An 18,769-nucleotide genomic window follows, 5' to 3' on the forward strand; every position below is an offset into this window, starting at 1 on the left:
TTCATGGTGTAGGGAGGCTAGTGTATTCGCCATGGTAACTGTTGTTTCCATAACCCCAAAATGCCACTTTATTTTTAAATTAGTGTGTTGTACTTTATTGCATTAACAAAAAACTGCTATTTTATTGCTTTAAAGGGATAGTTCACCCAAAAAGGATTGATGTTTATCTGCTTACCCTAGTGTATCCAACATGTAGATGTCTTTGTTTCTTCAGTAGAACACAAATGAAGATTTTTTAACTCCAACATTAGTGTGTACATCCTATAATGATGTGAATGGGTAACCATTCTATGAGAGCAAAACAAGAACATACTTAGACAACATGCACAAAGATTCCTGTGGCTCATGACGACACATTGATATCTTAAGACACAAAACAATCAGTTTGTGTGAGAAATCGAGCCGTATTTATATTTATTTTATTTATTTTTATCTAAAATAGAATGCTATATCCAACAGCCTGGAACACGCTTCACTTCCGCTTCACTTCACGCTCTGGCGTGGTGTACATGTGAAGACATTACTTCCGGTATACATGATCTGGCGATCGTGTACATGTGAAGACATTACTTCCGGTATACACACTCTGGCGTCATGTACATGTGAAGACATTACTTCCGGTATACACACTCTGGCGTCATGTACATGTGAAGACATTACTTCCGGTATACACACTCTGGCGTCATGTACATGTGAAGACATTACTTCCGGTATACACACTCTGGCGTCATGTACATGTAAAGACATTACTTCCGGTATACATGATCTGGCGATCGTGTACATGTGAAGACATTACTTCCGGTATACACACTCTGGCGTCGTGTACATGTGAAGACATTACTTCCGGTATACACACTCTGGCGTCGTGTACATGTGAAGACATTACTTCCGGTATACACACTCTGGCGTCGTGTACATGTGAAGACATTACTTCCGGTATACACACTCTGGCGTCGTGTACATGTGAAGACATTACTTCCGGTATACACACTCTGGCGTCATGTACATGTAAAGACATTACTTCCGGTATACATGATCTGGCGATCGTGTACATGTGAAGACATTACTTCCGGTATACACACTCTGGCGTCATGTACATGTAAAGACATTACTTCCGGTATACATGATCTGGCGATCGTGTACATGTGAAGACATTACTTCCAGTATACACACTCTGGCGTCGTGTACATGTGAAGACATTACTTCCGGTATACACACTCTGGCGTCGTGTACATGTGAAGACATTACTTCCGGTATACACACTCTGGCGTCGTGTACATGTGAAGACATTACTTGCGGTATACACACTCTGGCGATCGTGTACATGTGAAGACATTACTTCCGGTATACACGCTCTGGCGTCGTGTACATGTGAAGACATTACTTCCGGTATACACACTCTGGCGTCGTGTACATGTGAAGACATTACTTGCGGTATACACACTCTGGCGTCATGTACATGTGAAGACATTACTTCCGGTATACACACTCTGGCGATCGTGTACATGTGAAGACATTACTTCCGGTATACACGCTCTGGCGTCGTGTACATGTGAAGACATTACTTCCGGTATACACACTCTGGCGTCGTGTACATGTGAAGACATTACTTGCGGTATACACACTCTGGCGTCGTGTACATGTGAAGACATTACTTCCGGTATACACACTCTAGCGTCGTGTACATGTGAAGACATTACTTCCGGTATACACACTCTGGCGTCGTGTACATGTGAAGACATTACTTCCGGTATACACACTCTGGCGTCGTGTACATGTGAAGACATTACTTGCGGTATACACACTCTGGCGTCGTGTACATGTGAAGACATTACTTCCAGTATACACACTCTGGCGTCGTGTACATGTGAAGACATTACTTCCGGTATACACACTCTGGCGATCGTGTACATGTGAAGACATTACTTCCGGTATACACACTCTGGCGATCGTGTATCGATCTGTTTTGTTTTTTTTGCTCTAATAGAATTGTTACCCATTCACATCATTATATGACTGGCACACAGCAATGGTTGGAGAATGGTTGGCAAATCTTCATTTGTGTTAAATTTTCACCCAAAAATGAAAATTGTATGTTTATCTGCTTACCCCCCTGTAGATGTCTAAGCAGATAAACATAAAATGTTCTTTTTTGGGTGAACTATCCCTAGGCCTATTTATTCATTTGTTTTAGTCATATTCATACATTTTATGTTTGTTAAATAGGCTAAATTGGGACATTACTTGTGTGTGTGTCACATTTTTGGAAATATGTTTTTTTTTTTTTTTTTCTATTACATTATAGTAAATGGTAAAATGAGTAGATTATTTTTGACTAGTACAGACATTTATTTCATTTTCGTTTACTCAGGTATGCTAACTGCTCTAAAGAAAACATGAAGCCAATGTATAAAGTTAATAAAGATAAAGTTAATAAGTTAAAATATTGCTGTTGTTATTATTAAGAAAAATATGAAAATGTGGAGATAGGAGCTAGAAGTTAGCATTAACACAAAGATCTAGCTGCAAAATTTTGCTCTCGGACTCTCTAAAGTGCATCTTTATTATGGACTGGTTTTCACGGTGTCTTTCACTCCCATCTCAGGCGCCCACTGCATCGGCCTTGTCATTTCACAGTCATTATGTCATTTCAAATGAGTCTGAAGCGGCTTTGTTGCATTTCGGAATCGAAAACTCATCTTTTATCACTTTTCGTCTGTCTGTCTGCCATATGTGCCTGGATATAATCCGCCTTAAAAGTGGGCACTCCAGGTGAGTCTGAATGGGAATGGTGTCGTGTGGCTTTGCTTGGCTTGCTAGAACAGGGGGAATATAGGCCAGCTAGTGATTTCAGGGTACAAATTAAGGGTTAACAAATCCATTGCAACAGCTTGATGTCCAACAACTGACCGCTGGAACAAACCACTACAATAACAAAACATAAAATCATTTCTAGATTTACATATAACAAAAAACTCTCAGTCTTAAGCATTATACATGGGGCAGCTAAAGACAATCTGCGTTGTGCAAGTCGAACCTCAACAGATTGTGGCCCTCGAAAGCCATTGTATATTCGCACACAGATGGATACACAAGTGCTCTTTATGTTCTGAGGGGGTGGGATCGGCTTCAGTAGCACGTGGAACAGATCGAGAAACACGTAGGCAGATGAGCGGTAAAACCGGAGGAGAGGGTCAGAGTTTTAGCGGATATGGAGGAGGAGGACAGAGGAAGGTTAACGCAGTGAAATATCACATGTACTCTTCTCCTAAATAGAGATGACGGAGCTTGATTTGAAGATGTGAACACTTCTGATGCTAATTTAACAACTTGCAAAAGAGACAAACACATATTGCAAAGTGAATAGTTATCATGGATTATTAATTTAAAATGGATAATTCTGGTCTTGGATGCTGGTCAAACATTTCTGTTGGGCTAATACACTTTGGTAACACTTTACAATAACTTTACATAATGCAATAGTTGATTTAAAAAAAATGATTCTTTGATTCAGAAGCATGTTTTCCAAAGTTAATCAAACTATAATCGAATCTCTGCTCATTAACTCATTTACCAAAACTACTAACCACAGAAGAGTCATAATAATGAGAGTTGGGGATTTTGATTCATCTCACTGAATTGAATCATTCTGTTCACTAAAAAGATCCGATCTGTTTGTTGATTCACTGGCTGTTACTGTGAGTCATTAAGCCAGTAGGAGGCGATCAGTGAGCAATCTTAGGGAATCATTAATTCAACAGATCAGCCCCGGTTCATTAAACATCCCTGGGTGTAATGAGCTAACAATGAGAATTACATATTAAAGAAAGAATTGATTAATCTTGATTTGTCCTAATTAATAAATATAGCAGTATTCATTATTAATAAATCATTGTTAATTAATACAAATTGTAATGTTAAAATGTAGAAATTAACAATGACCAACATTAATTATGTAAACATATGTTCATTGTTATTTCATGTTGGTGTGAACTAATGCATGTATGATTACTAGAAAGTGTTTCCATTTTTTTTCTATTCCTGCTAAATTTCTGATCCTTTGGAGGTACCATCTTAAGGTTGTATGTATGTGTGTGTGTGTGTGTGTGTGTGTGTGTGTGTGTGTGTGTGTGTGTGTGTGTGTGTGTGTATAAACATTGATCGTAAAATTAGGACCACCATTTTAATATCTTTTTGGTCCCCCATTTGCTGCCAAAACAGCCCTGACCCGTGGAGGCATGGTATCCACTAGAGTAGACCCATGAAGATGTGCCGTGATATCTGGATGTTATTCAATATGTTGGCAGCAGATCCTTTAAGTCCTGTAAGTTGCGAGATGGGGCCTCCATGAATCAGACTTGTTTTAACAGCACATCCCATAGATGCTCGATTGGATTGAGATCTGGGGAATTTAAGGCCAAGTCAACACCCCAAACTTCTTGTTATGCTCCTCAAACTACACCCACCAGGGAATACAGTTTCCATGAATGGGTGTACATGGTCTGCAACAATGCTTAGGTCGGTGGTGTGTGTCAAAGTAACATCCACATGGATGGAAGGACCCAAGGTTTCCCAAAGCATCACACTGCCTCCGCCGGCTTGCATTTATCCCATAGTGCATCCTGGTGCCATGTGTTCCCCAGGTAAGCGAGGCACACGCACCCGGCCATCCATGCCCATTACTGGCGTTTCAGCGGTGGACAGGGGTCCGCATGAGTAACCTGACTGGTCTGCGGCTCTGCAGCCCCATACACAACAAACTGTGATGCACTGTGCATTCTGACACCTTTTTATCAGAACCAGCATTAAAGGGGGGGTGAAACACTCAGTTTCAGTCAATCTCATGTCAATCTTGAGTACCTATAGAGTAGTATTGCATCCTTCATATCTCCGAAAAGTCTTTAGTTTTATCATATTTATAAAAGAAATATAGGCTGTACCGAGTCTTTCCGGAAAAAACCGAGCGCCTGGAGGCGTATCGTGTGGGCGGAGCTAAAGAATGACAAGCGCAAAGCGGTGACGTCCTCAAGCGTGGAGGAACCCATCTATCTCAGCTAATACAGATAATGATCCACAATCAAATCTGAGGGAGAAATAAATTGAACAGGAGAAACGGCAACAGCAGGACGTCCGTCTCTGTGGTATGTAAGTTACTGTATTTAATGGCCTCTCCACATTTCTGTGTGTTTACTCGCAGTGTATGAGGACATGATTCGGTTTATGGACTATTGTATGCGACTAGACCTTAGAAGTAGCAAGCATACTGTAACGTTATACACAGAACAACAATGGAGTAACCGTTAGCGCATTTGAATGACGAAGCACGCGATCGTGTCGTTTACTGATGTTTACTCATGCGACGGTAGCCAATAGCAGAGACATTTGAAGCAGTTTAAGTTAACTCACCGTCGAAGCTTTATCGCTGGGACCGCTCCGTCAGAAACACACTTCTTTGGTATGATTTGGTAAAGTCCTGTGACAGCAGTGGCGTGTAAATCCATTTTGAGACGCAACTGAAACGATGTTGTCAAGCTTCCCGTCATTTCTGCGTTCAAATCGGTTCAAATGCAGCGCTGCTTTCCCGGAATGCTGTGCTGAAGAGTTGAAGTCGCTCGACGTCACCCATAGGAATAAAGTGGAGCGCGGCGCCGTTCACGGACGACTGGATCTGCAGCTGAGAGACTGTTTACAGCGTGCTCTAGTCACGCGCGCGCGCACCCTACCGGGAGAAGAGCCCGTACGGCCCATACAAGGACCTTCCGCTCTTATTAACGTCAAATAGACCCATACTCGAAAAAAACTCGCCGAAACTTGTGAGAAACCGGAAGGAGTATTTTTGACACAGAAATACTCCATCAAACGTCCAACATTAGTTTTTGAAACTTTGTCTATGTTTAGGATGGGAATCCAAGTCTTTAACAGTGTAAAAAGCTCAGTATGCATGAAACAGCATTTCACCCCCCCTTTAACTTCTTGAGGAATTTGAGCTACAGTAGCAAGTTGTTTGATCGGACCAAACGGCCCAGACTTCCTCCCGACAATTAGCCGTGACCGCCCATGACCCTGTTGCCGGTTCATCACTGTTCCTTCCTTGGACTACTTTTGATAGATACTGACCAAATTTTGAAGACTAGACTCAGGACATAAGAAAATCCACTGATGGTCCAATAATGAGTATATTGAGAAGGAGTATCTCGACGCATGCATTCCTTGTACAACGTTTCCACTAAATTCTCCTGTGTAAATAAAATAGAGCAGATCTCACAGAGAACATTTTAGAGAGCTGTAAATGGTTAACCTCTCTCTGCGATAGTGTACTGATGGAAAGATCTGAAGCGTACTGATTTCCGACAGTTTATCAGAAGCAAGGCGCCTACTGCAGCTGGATTATTCCTGCAAAACTCAACACTGAAGATATCGCTCGGTTCAATCAAGCGTCAGGCAGCACAAAAGCCCCCAAAGTCCCATCTTCCTTCATTCACATGTGTAGCCGTTGTATAAACGTCTTCCTGAATGACAAATGAACTACAAACTGCTTGACTCGACCGCTACACCTACTCAACTGCTAAAAATCTGCATCAACTTCCCAGGCTGGCAGGGGAACAGTCTCATCTCCACTCCCTCTCATGCCATAAAAGGTTAAAAAGGCCAGAGACAAGTTCATAAAAAAATGAGGAGACCTATAAGATTAAAAGAAGAGAGGAGAGGCGGCATGAAGAATGGCCTGGAGCGTGTTCGCCCTGCAGAGCTACATCAAGAAGACTCAATCTTTCAGGGGAGAACTTAGACCTGGGCTCAGAAGAGTCAAGGGAAGGCCTCTGCCTTGCTCATTCACCCAGTGTCATGAATTGATTCAAAGACAACAGCATGTACAGCATCTCTTCATTTAGACCTTGGATGAAAACGTATACTATACATGACGATGAATAGCAACCTCAGTCTTATTTCCCAGTGGCTGACTACGGTTTGATGGGAAAAACAAGGACGGACTGCTGCTCTGCTCGTTGCTTATTGTTGGTTGTGTAAAAAAGGTATACGTGCTAAAATTTATTGGAAAGGGTTACCAATATGTTTATAATGGAGTAATATGTTTTACTTCAGATTAATTATTATTAATATATTATTATAATTATAATAATACAAATAAATAAATAAAAATATATATATTTGCATTGGATGCTTACAATTATAATGGATGTATTATCAATATATGTATAATATAATATAATTAATACAATACAATACAATACAATATAATATAATATAATATAATTAATATAATATAATATAATATAATATAATATAATATAATATAATATAATATAATATAATATAATATAATATAATATAATATAATATAATATAATATAATATAATATAATGATACATGGCAAAAAAAGATTTTTCAAAGCTGTAAATAAAACAATAATTATTAGAGTATGTTTTACAAGAAAATACTATTTCACTCTTTCAACTTCAAAATTTCATATTTAATTTAATGTGTTATTTGCAGTTTATTTTAAATTATTTGTGAAGCTTTCTGAGTGAAAATTTCTACACCAACTTTTTTTCAGTTTAGGAGAAACTATGTAAGCTACAAATAAACAATAAACTTGGCTTTTATATACTAGTCTTATACTGATTTAAAAAAAAAGAAAAAAAAAAGAGGCAAGAATCTACAATTGATGCACATTTATTATGTGGATAACTGATAACTGAGGATAACTGAATAAGCAAAATCATCTCACATCATAAATCTCTCAGGCACGTCTAGTTATACGCTGGCATTAATGTACCTAACCCCCAAGAATATAATGCTGGACGGTTTTACCGCCCCGTCCGGCCCTCATAATAACAGCTGCGTTTGATAGCATCAGGCTCATAAACAGCTGTCATTACAAACCAGGAGGCAAACATCGTCTTATAGTGCAGACTTCTTGTTTTCCATCATTTTGTTCAAGTCAAAGTCTTAAAGGGATAGTTCACCCAAAAATGAACATTTGATGTTTATCTGCTTACCCCCAGGGCATCCAACATGTAGGTGTGTTTTTCTTCAGTAGTCAACAAATGAAGATTTTTTTACTCCAACCGTTGCACTGTGCCAGTCATATCATGCATGTCAAATGGGCAGTTTTTCTATGAGTCACTATGAGAGTAAAAAACATAAATATATCAATCCATATTAAACCCCGTGGCTCCCCTGTGTGTGTGTGTGTGTGTGTGTGTGTGTGTGTGTGTGTGTGTGTGTGTGTGAGCCTGTTTATGTGGTTTATGAGGACACAAATTTGTATAACTACATGGGTATTACACTGGTATTACACTATAAATGTGGTTTATGAGGACATATCAAATGTCCTCGTAATTCAAATGGCCTTAAAAACATACTAAATTATGTTTTTTTGAGAAAGTAAAAATGCAGAATGTTTCCTGTGATGGGTAGGTTTAGGGGCAGGGGCAGTGTAGGGGGATAGAAAATACGGTTTATACAGTATAAAAACCATTACGCCTATGGAGAGTCCCTGTAAACCACATAGACCAACATGTGTGTGTGTGTGTGTGTGTGTGTGTGTGTGTGTGTGTGTGTGTGTGTGTGTGTGTGTGTGTGTCTGCATGGATCAGTCGAATGGGACCGGTATGTACACATATCTATGATCGAGCCGTCATTTTGGCTTTATTCAGAGGAAGTAATGGCTTTGGTAATACTGGATGAGATTCGTCTGATACAAGGTAAAAAGATACTATAAATAAAACAGACACAGATCGTTTTGTGTCTTAAGACATCAATGTGTCGCCACAAGCCACAGGTTGAAAATTGATTGATATATTTATGTTTTTTACTCTCATAGTGACTCTCATAGAAAAACAGCCCATTTGACATGCATGATATGACTGGCACAGTGCAACGGTTAGAGTTAAAAATCTTCATTTGTTTTCTACTGAAGAAAAACCTACATGTTGGATGCCCTGGGGGTAAGCAGATAAACATCAAATGTTCATTTTTGGGTGAACTATCCCTTTAAACCCAATCATATTTGTTTCCATTCAAACAAATACCAAAACATAAGATCCAAATTCCCAATCTATTCCACTTAGAAATACAACAAAGATTCTTCTACTCAAGTATCTCTACCATATCACTCACAGTTCTTGGCCCATTTTGACTCACTCAGATCGAATCACTGAATTGGTGACCTGATGCTTGACCAAATGGATCAGTTCAGTTCACAAATAAATCATTCAGTGTCTCAAAATAATGATTTGGTCATGAACTGGGCATTATTAGTTTAAGAGTTTTTTCTTTAAAATCATTTCTACTGCCTCTGAATTAACTTTTCAGCTGAAGTAGCAAAGGAAAAAGTATTAAATCAATAATACATTAACATGTTTCCATCCTAAAAACCTGATTATTAAAATCTAAGTATTGGTCTAATGTATTACGCTTTAAAAAACACTGGATTCTACCTCAGATTATTGTCTCACATTTAGCAATCCTCAGCACAACAGAAGTGAACGACTGCATAAATGTGATCTGACAAAAGTTGCTTTGTTGCTGCATATACAGCATTATTTGATAGATTTCAAAAGCTCGCCTCGATTGAATCGATAACGAACTCTAACGTGTTTGGCTGGAATGGGAAAAGCTCAGCTCTAAGCCTATGCTCGCCCCGTGATCAATAATTATGTCCCCGAAGGGTGTAAGATCTCAGACTCGAGTGTCACAGCACACGTGGCGTCACACACCGGTTTGATCTCGCAATGAAGGTACCGCGTGTTTCTATTAGCCCGCCTTGTCCTGATCTTATCCCACACCATTCCGGATGGGTATAATCACCTTTTCCGAGCAATTAGCAGTTCAGCCCATAGACTCTGAGCCATCGCCACTCAATGAAGTCTCCAGCTTGACGGAGAGATACGCTTGCCTCCAGGTAATCCACCTGCTGTAGAGACCCCAACAAACTGAGACAGATCATTGTGAAATAGGAGTCATTACTCAAAGAAAATAATCAGAGCCTCTTTCATCCAGCCAAATATGCATCCTGTGTGAGCATGAAGCATTACCTGTAAAAATGATGAAAACGCTACATGATGAAACCTACAAATCCAGTGGGTTTCCCACACAATGGTTTCCCCATCATATGGCTTCAAAATTAGGCTGTATAAATGTGGTGGGGGTTAGATAAATAAAATCAAAAAGCTCTGCGTTTGCTGTACTTGTTTATAGGGCTACAAAATTTGGCCAAAAAATGAAATTTTAATTTACGTAATTTAAAAATATATTTAACTTAAAGTAATTCTATAAAGAATGAGATTATAAAATAATATAAATTTGTTAAATATTTTAATGTGTTTCATATTTTTATATGTAATAATACTGCTAATAATAATAATAATAATAATAATAATAATAATAATAATAATAGGATTATAATTGAATAATACAAAAATATAAAAAATACATATTTAAAAAATATATTTTATACAATATATTTATAATAAAAATACTAAAAGGTATATTAAGTATTTAATTATTTCACTGCAAAGTCTATTATTTAAGAAAAATATAATAATAATAATAATAATAATAATAATAATAATAATAATAATAATAATAATAATAATAATAATAATAATAATAATAATAATAATAATAAATTATATTAAAGGATTCTATTCATATAAAAAATATGTTTATTAATAAACTGTAAAACCATATAAAGAGAAAAAACAGTATATGCGATATATTTAACATTTTAAAATTGTATTTTTGGGCCATATCCCTCTATAAAGCCAATCAAAAAGAAGATGAGTTATCTGTGATCAACAACACACACAACAAAAAACCCTCTGTGAAAATGCTCGGTTCTTCTAAACTATAAGGAAGTTGTGTGTTTAATTGCACCAATAGATGATAAAGTGCTATGATACATAAACAGCATAAAAAGATTATGCTCTTTCCGTTCCACTAGGATTGACAGCGTCACTGCACAGCATTGATTGGTGAACTCAACTGGCATTGTCAGAAAGACAACAAACTACCCGGTGTGTACACACATGCATATGAATGAAGCAGCCACCCTCGCAAAAATTCTTTGTCAATCTCAGTTTACGACACTGGCATCGGCTGCAAGCCGCCAGAGGAGGAGGCGAAAGACACAGTCGGCAAAATTTCGATGTACAATCTGTTCGCCGGGAGGCGGAATCATGAAGAGAAATTTGCCTCTCAAATCCTGCCTCTGAGCGCACATGTCAATGCCATCCGAGCTGATTGCTTGGCTTTCACATTTGAATAGAATGAAGTGCTATGAAAACGGAGCATGCTTGGCACAGATGGGGCTTGGAGGCTGAAAAGAGCCCCTGAAAAATGGAACTGCAGATAAGAATAGACCAAAAAAAAAAAGCTCTTACAAAGTATTTAAGAGGTGTGGGTTTGCGAAAGAGCCCTTGTCTGTCACAGATACTGAAAGATATCCATGAAAACAAGTTAACCTTCTTTAAATGTTTGTCCATGAGCAAATTATTGTGCTCCAGAGTACCATTAACCTATCTGACCTCCAATGAAAAGGGTTTCGCCAATGTGAACTTTGAATTGCCATTAACAGAAAAACTAATCTTGAGTCTCCCTGTAATCTGTATGTCAAGGCCAAAAGACATGAGAGTGAATCACATGAGACAGATTTTTAAAAGAGAATTTTTTGGGGGATTTTTAAAAAAAAATAGTTATTTATACTTAAAGGGCACCTATTACACAAAATTCACTTGTATTTTGTGTTGGCAGTGCGTGTACATAACCAACATCTCACAGGCCCAGCCCACTTTGGTTTTTGAAGGGTATGCACCCCAAAATACACCTAAATACATTTGTGTTTGAGCGAATCGTTTTATGACAGACTACTTTGTCAACGAGGGTCAATAATACAAAGCGGGTTTTGATAAAAATTTAGTTCTCAAGGATGGATCTGTACCAACTCTTAATATTACTCTTACAATAAACATCATAAAGCGCTTCAGTAAGGTTTTGGCCATCATTCGGATGGGTCCGCTACAACAGGCTTGTACTAATAGTGGATAAAAGCAAGATGACAACATAAGAACAGTAATTAAACTAAAATACCTGTTCTGTCTCCATGCAGCATATATTCTCTGGCTCTGTAGGCATTTTTGTTCGTCTCCGGTTCGAACTGAACACCGCTAGTACAGTTGTGAGACTGTTGCCTGACATTTTCAGTGAGTGAGACTGTCCTGAAAAAATGAGCATGAGCACTTGAAGCTCTGCCTTCTTCTAGAAAGGGTGCAGGGAGCAGCAGCTCATTTGCATTTAAAGGTGCCCTAGAATGAGTTGAAACAATATGTTCAATTGTTCTCTGATATCTACAGAGGGTATGTGGCTTATTTAAGGGCAAAAATTGTTCAGATACAGTTTTACAGGTCCATTTACATGTAACGACTGAATGACAGTTTAAGCAGAACATCTCAAATGGAGATTGCTAAAATGCAGCTTAGCCTACTTGTTTATTGGTGTTTTTAGATCATCCGCGCACGAGAGAGCACTTGCGCGCATATGGTTGCCAGATTGGACATGTTTAGGTAAAACACCGGATAGTATACGTGTTCTTTTCAAGGAAAAGCTTTGTTTAGGGGATTTAAATTACTGAAATCTGGCAAACACGAATGCTCTTCATTCCCTCCGACAAAACCATTGTTTTTTGTTCAAGTTTTTATTTTTTAAACTACATTTCAGACTCGTCTTTTTTTATCAACGACATTGCATGCAATATTGCATGTTTATATAACATTAGTCACAATGTAGGCTACATAGTGACTGTGATGTACTCTGAAATACAAGCATGCAAAAACATCATAAGTTCTCAAAAATATAAGTATTATATATATAAGATGGCGAAGGTGACGTTAGCAACTAAATGTCAACTAAACTAACGTAGTATGGCATACGTATCTACGGTTGTATTTTGTATTACAAAATAATATTAACCTTTGTCATTAGACACACTATTTAGTTTTGTATGGTACTTGGAGTTTCCAATTGTTACTGTATTAGCATCTTACGTTATCTAGACATTGCTGTCTCTCTAAGAAACTTTCAATTTAATCAGAAATTGTTTAAATAGTCAATAAGTAGATAAAAATCGCTACTTACTGCTTGCAGGAATACAGTTGTAATTGCCACTTTCTTCAGTTTAAGGCGCTGAGTGAAGCTTGCTTGAAATGGGCCGAGCAAACGAAAGATTTTGAGTTAAATTGTTGCGGTATCCGATTATAAACATCAACCATGACTGTCAAGATTTTTTATCTTTGGGAAGGCTATGAAAAGTCCTCACGTCTCCTGAACAGTCTGGAACATGACATGTGTTCATGAGAGCTGCCGTTTTTTTCTATCCTCCAGTGTCTTGTTTACCTGCAGTCCCGATGATTCGGCTCCGTTAGTTCCGCCTGACAATGCACATGTACGTACATATGCAAATGTTGGGGGCGTGCATATAAATGATCCCCAACGATTGCGTCACCAGTGGGCGTTATGTTGAAAATCACTTATTTTTCCGTGGTGTTTTTCATGCACGTGATTTACATAAAAAGTAGGAGGCGATGATGTTTGAGACACACAGTATGTGATGTCCATGTACTGAACTCTTATTATTTCACTATGGCAAGGTTAATTCAATTTTTCATTCTTGGGCACCTTTAAAGGGACAAACACTAAAACAGAGCGTTTTTGCTCACCCCCAAAAGTGGCAATTGTAACATGCTATAAAAAATAGTTGTGGGGTATTTTGAGCTAAAACTTCACATACACTGAGTGGACACCAGAGACGTATTTTAAATATTGTAAAACTGTCACAATAGGTGCCCTTTTAAGCCTTTTGGTTGGGATAACTTCTCTTTCACATGTGAAAGGTGAAGCGTGCCATTTCTGCACTACTATCTGCACTACTAATAGCAACAAATGGGTTCAAAGGGTTTCTCTGAACCTCCTATTGGATCAACAAGCAGACAGTCCGCCCACAAATTTAAGTCGCAGGATACATGTTATCCAGATTTCTGCATATTTAGTAAAAGTAAATTAAATACTTTTACTTGCATAATATAATTAAGACAAACTTTTAAGACCGATGCTTGCTTTGTAAATGCGAATGTATCTGCCTGGCCTTCATTTTAATAAACCGCAGAGCAGTGCAAGTCTTGTTGCGCCAAAGAGATTGAGGGTCTTTCGGCGCCTGTGTCGGAATGCAGATCTGCAGGAAGTCTTGTCCGCGTGATGGCTTCCCCATCTGTCTGGCGGAGACCACGAAGATGTGTAGCGCCTGTTGAACCCCAGCGGGCGGGTTTTACAGCCCCCCGGTTCACCTCATGGCCCATTAACAGAGGAAAGCGAAAAATGCAGGCGAGCGTATTCCTGTTCCAAACATTCCTATACCTCCTCTGCTGTGTGCAGAACCTCACAGCACTCGCATACCTGGGTAAAACGATGGACTAGGGCCATAAATATGCAGCAGAGAGGCCACGGAACTCATGAGAGGAGCTGGGACAGGCTTCTTTACACTGATAAACACACTATCGCTCAAATGTTTGAGGTCAATAAGATTGAACTTTTTTTAAGAATTAATACTTTCACTTAAGGACGTAAAAAAAATTATCAAAACTGACAGTAAATGTTACAAAAGTTTTCCATTTGAAATAAATGCTGTTGAACTTTCTGGGCCCCTTCATTCACCTGGCACAATGCGGCGCCAAGCACACCGCAACTGTTTTTGTTCGTTTCAGCCTGACGCAGTTTTGACGTCCTGCGCCACGTTGTTTAAATAGAAAATGCACTGGCACCCATTAGCTCGTCCATGGTCTGCTTGTCTGAAGGCGTTCAGGAGCATTGTTGGTGCGTTGCTATTTTGAGGAAACTGAAAAAGACTGCGCCACTGACCTTTTTTCTTTTCTTTTTTTGTGCTATTTAAAGAGGACATTAGTAATATGCACCTATAGGCGAGTGCAAAACACATGTACACTTTGCTTATTACACACACTCACAGGGACGCGCAATAGCACGCACACATTTTCAAATATTAAAAATAAAAAGATTCCTCTCTGGAGAAGCATTCAGTCTTTCCGCTTGCAAATTTCACCATGTATATAGCTAATTCGCCATGGCACGAGCGCAGCAGGCTTTAAAGGGAATGGGAGATGAGACTCTAACTGGTTTATTGCACATCACACCCAAAACACACTCATGAATCATTAAAAGACTAGGTACAACCCTTTTGGACTATGCGCAGGGTGCACTGATCGTTTTTTTCCATCGTTAAACTAGCAAAAGTGGATTTGGACAAGCCCAAGTGCACCTGCGCCGTGCGCTTTAGACCATGCACTCAGATCAATAAAATAGGACCCTCTATTTCTCAAAGAATCCGGAAAAAAACGACGATTTCCACACACAAATATTAAGCAGCAAAGAACTCTTTCCAACAATGATAATAGTAATAAATGTTTCCTGAGCAGCAAATCATCATATTAGAATGATTTCTGAAGGATCATGTGATTAATAATGCTGGAATACACAGGAATAAATTACATTTTAAAATATATTCAAATAGAAAACAATTATTTGAAATTGTAATCATATTTCACAATATTACAGTTTTTACTGTATTTCTAAACAAATGTAGTTTTGGTGAGCATATAAGACTTCATTTTAAAAATGTTTCTGTACAGTAAGTAAGTAATACAATTTTATTATTGCAATAAAAATTAGTGTGGCACTAAATAAATTACTAAATAAATTATAAAATAAATATAAAATATATAGTAAATCAATTAAAGTAGCACACATGTCCTATTTTAACTTTCTGGTTCAAAAAAAAGAAAAAAAGAAACTCATACAAAATGCATATCATTACTTTATTCATTACCTCCAAAAAGGGTCTATCACTAACACGAAAACACATGAAGGTGGAACTTCAAGCTTGATTTCCTCTTATGATGAAAAAGAAAATTATGCATACTTCAGGGGGTATGATTAATTACGTCAAATCTATCATTTTTTTTATTATTAATTACTTTATGTTAAAATCATATCATTATGTGTTAGCCCCAAACAGAGGAAGCAGATCTCTTCCAAACCCAGCTGCAGTGGCCGCACCGGCCGCACAACTCTGACCCACTTTAGCTTCAGCAATATCTGGCATTGCCAGCAGCAATTAAGAGAAATGACAACCATCACATCCTCTTCTGCTGACAGAAATATCCAAGACTTGTCCCCAATAGGGAAACATATTGATTTTAACAACTGAAATAAAGCAAAGCGCTTTTCAAAATGAGTACAAGGGGAAATAAAGTGAAAAGAAAAATCCATAAGGGTCAAGAACATATGAAGGATATAGGGACACAAAGGATTCCTACACGTGAGCGGATCTCAGTTTAAAGCATGTGCAGGATTTAATACCAGTTAGGCTTTATCTACATTTTTTATATATATTATATATATATATATATATATATATATATATATATATATAAAAAAGAAATACAGTTCCAGTAACACTCTTACAATGGAAGTAAACTGGGATATTGATTCAAAAAGTGAAGCTTGTATTTATGTATCAGATATAATATTAAACAGAAGATTAATAAGCAATGCCATCATACTAATCTCATTAATCTATTTTTATGACTATACATTTAAAACTGGATGGACGGACGGAAGGATGATAGTAACTGGTCTTGGTCTTGGGGCTCTGGTTTGATAGATATTGTCACCCATCAAAGAAAAAGGTGTTATTCTTAGCCTCTCCTCACAAGCACATTTTACTTTTATTGTAGTATTTCATCAAGGGAAGTGTCGTGGAGGTCAAGGCAGAAGACCAGCCATAGTGCAAACTTTTGAGATTGTGGGCCTGACTTGAGAGCAGTTATAAATTGCACTGTGCAGTGTTCAGGCTATGCTGTATACTTGCCATAAATTGGGATCATTCCTGTTTGATTGTTCTCGCTTACCAGGCCTGGGATTCAAACCACGGGTATGTTTGGAATGACATACTACCATAGCACTTGGACTATTTTTGCTGCACACATTACAGTATGTCTACCTAATATAGTATTAGCATTTTCTGCATGTGTAGAATAGCAGTGTGACCTCTTACATTTGCCAGAATGTGCATTACAGAACAGAGTGAATTCTACAGTATATTTCACAATGCAAAGGGATGTGTAAATCTTAATCTACACAATAAAAAAAAAAAAACACTAGTTAGTATGTCAGTAGTTACCCCATGTGGACCTTTGCTAAGAGATGTTCTTGGGATCAAAATCAGCTAGACAGTGTGACAGAACAAGACAGAATTAAATTTGCATTTAAACAATTTTATGAAATATTTAAAGGTGAAGTATGTAGTTTTAGCGACACAAGTAGCAACGAGCTGAATTATAAAAATACAGCATATTTTGCAAAATGGCATGTGTGTGTCGTGCCTCTCCCAGCTCAAACATCACAAACCAACACAGCTCTTACGGTGCTTGTGAAGGCATGTCTCAACAGGTAAAAGTAGGCTACTTTCAATAAAAGGTTCAGCATATTAGGAATACTTTTAGCTGTTTTGCTTTGTGTCATGAGTAAGCAACTGAGTAGGCTAACATTCTGTGTAGAACGAACGTGAGCGTCTCGCTTACAATAAACCCAGCCAACATATCTGCACCAGGCAGGAACATTTGTCTTTCTGAACAAGTGCATAATGATGTCGTATTAAAGGGTTAGTTCACCCAAAAATCTCTATTGGCCAACGTTGTTCACGTGAGCACCACAATACATGTGTGTGATGATGACACAGGAGCTGGCCAATACAAAGCCAGTGTTCTGACATACAACCCGGAAGTGCTGCACTGAGTTTTCAATGTAAAATGTATTGGACACTGACACAGACGAGAAGAAAATGTTGAATAAAGTCGTTATTTTTGTTCGTTTTGCGCACAAAATGTATTCTCGTCGCTTCATAAAATTAAGGTTGAACACCTGGAGTCACATGGACTATTTAAAGATGCCTTTCCCACATTTCTAGACCTTGAAAGTGTTAATTAAATTGCTGTCTATGTGGGGTCAGAGAGCTCTCGGATTTCATAAAAAAAATATAGTCATTTGTGTTCCCAAGATGAACAAAGGTCTTACGGGTTTGGAAAGACGTGATAGTGAGTAATTGATGACAGAATTTTCATTTTTGGGTGAACCAACTTTAAAGCGTCCATTGTAGTGCATTTAAATCTTCTGATTTTTAACAGTGATATTTAACATCTCATCCAGCCACGGAATATCCCAGTACCTGTGTGACCCTTAGACATAAAGAAAATTAGCTCTGGGTACAATGATCTCCCACAAGTTTTTCACTAGTGCGCCAAAAGTTACATAGTGCACCTTTAAAACTGTGTCCCATGCTAAAACGATTAGTTCACAAAAAATGTATATACAGTACAAAGAATGCAATACACTTCCATTCTGATAATAGCTTATAATTTTGTCTGTCTGTTATCTATCCACCCCAACAGACACACACACACACACACACACACACACACACACACACACACACACACACACACTTACACACATTCAGCCCTCTAGACTGCATTATCAGTGAGCGTTCACCCTACCTGCTACTTTTCTACATTTCCTATTCAGCCTGTTACATTGACTGATGGCTGGTGCATCTGTATTACAGACCTGAGGAGAGACAAGGCGATTGACATCAACACTGAGCCAATAAAAACACAGAATCAG

The 18,769-nt window shown here is 38.2% G+C and overlaps 1 protein-coding gene across 5 annotated transcripts in view; it reads right to left on the reverse strand.

Moving 5' to 3' along the window:
• LOC137041592 (kelch-like protein 29) overlaps positions 1-18,769 on the reverse strand; it is a 309,158-nt gene that overhangs the window by 238,885 nt on the left and 51,504 nt on the right. The window contains exon 6 of one of the 5 annotated variants that reach the window (XM_067418063.1): positions 18,643-18,712. The exons of the other annotated variants lie outside the window; for them this stretch is intronic. The gene's annotated coding sequence lies outside the window, so the exon portion shown is untranslated. The remainder of the gene's footprint in view (positions 1-18,642; positions 18,713-18,769) is intronic. 5 annotated transcript variants of the gene reach the window in all.

The sequence above is a fragment of the Pseudorasbora parva genome, chromosome 15 (assembly GCF_024679245.1).
Source record: "Pseudorasbora parva isolate DD20220531a chromosome 15, ASM2467924v1, whole genome shotgun sequence".
In the NCBI taxonomy this organism is placed as follows: Eukaryota; Metazoa; Chordata; class Actinopteri; order Cypriniformes; family Gobionidae; genus Pseudorasbora; species Pseudorasbora parva.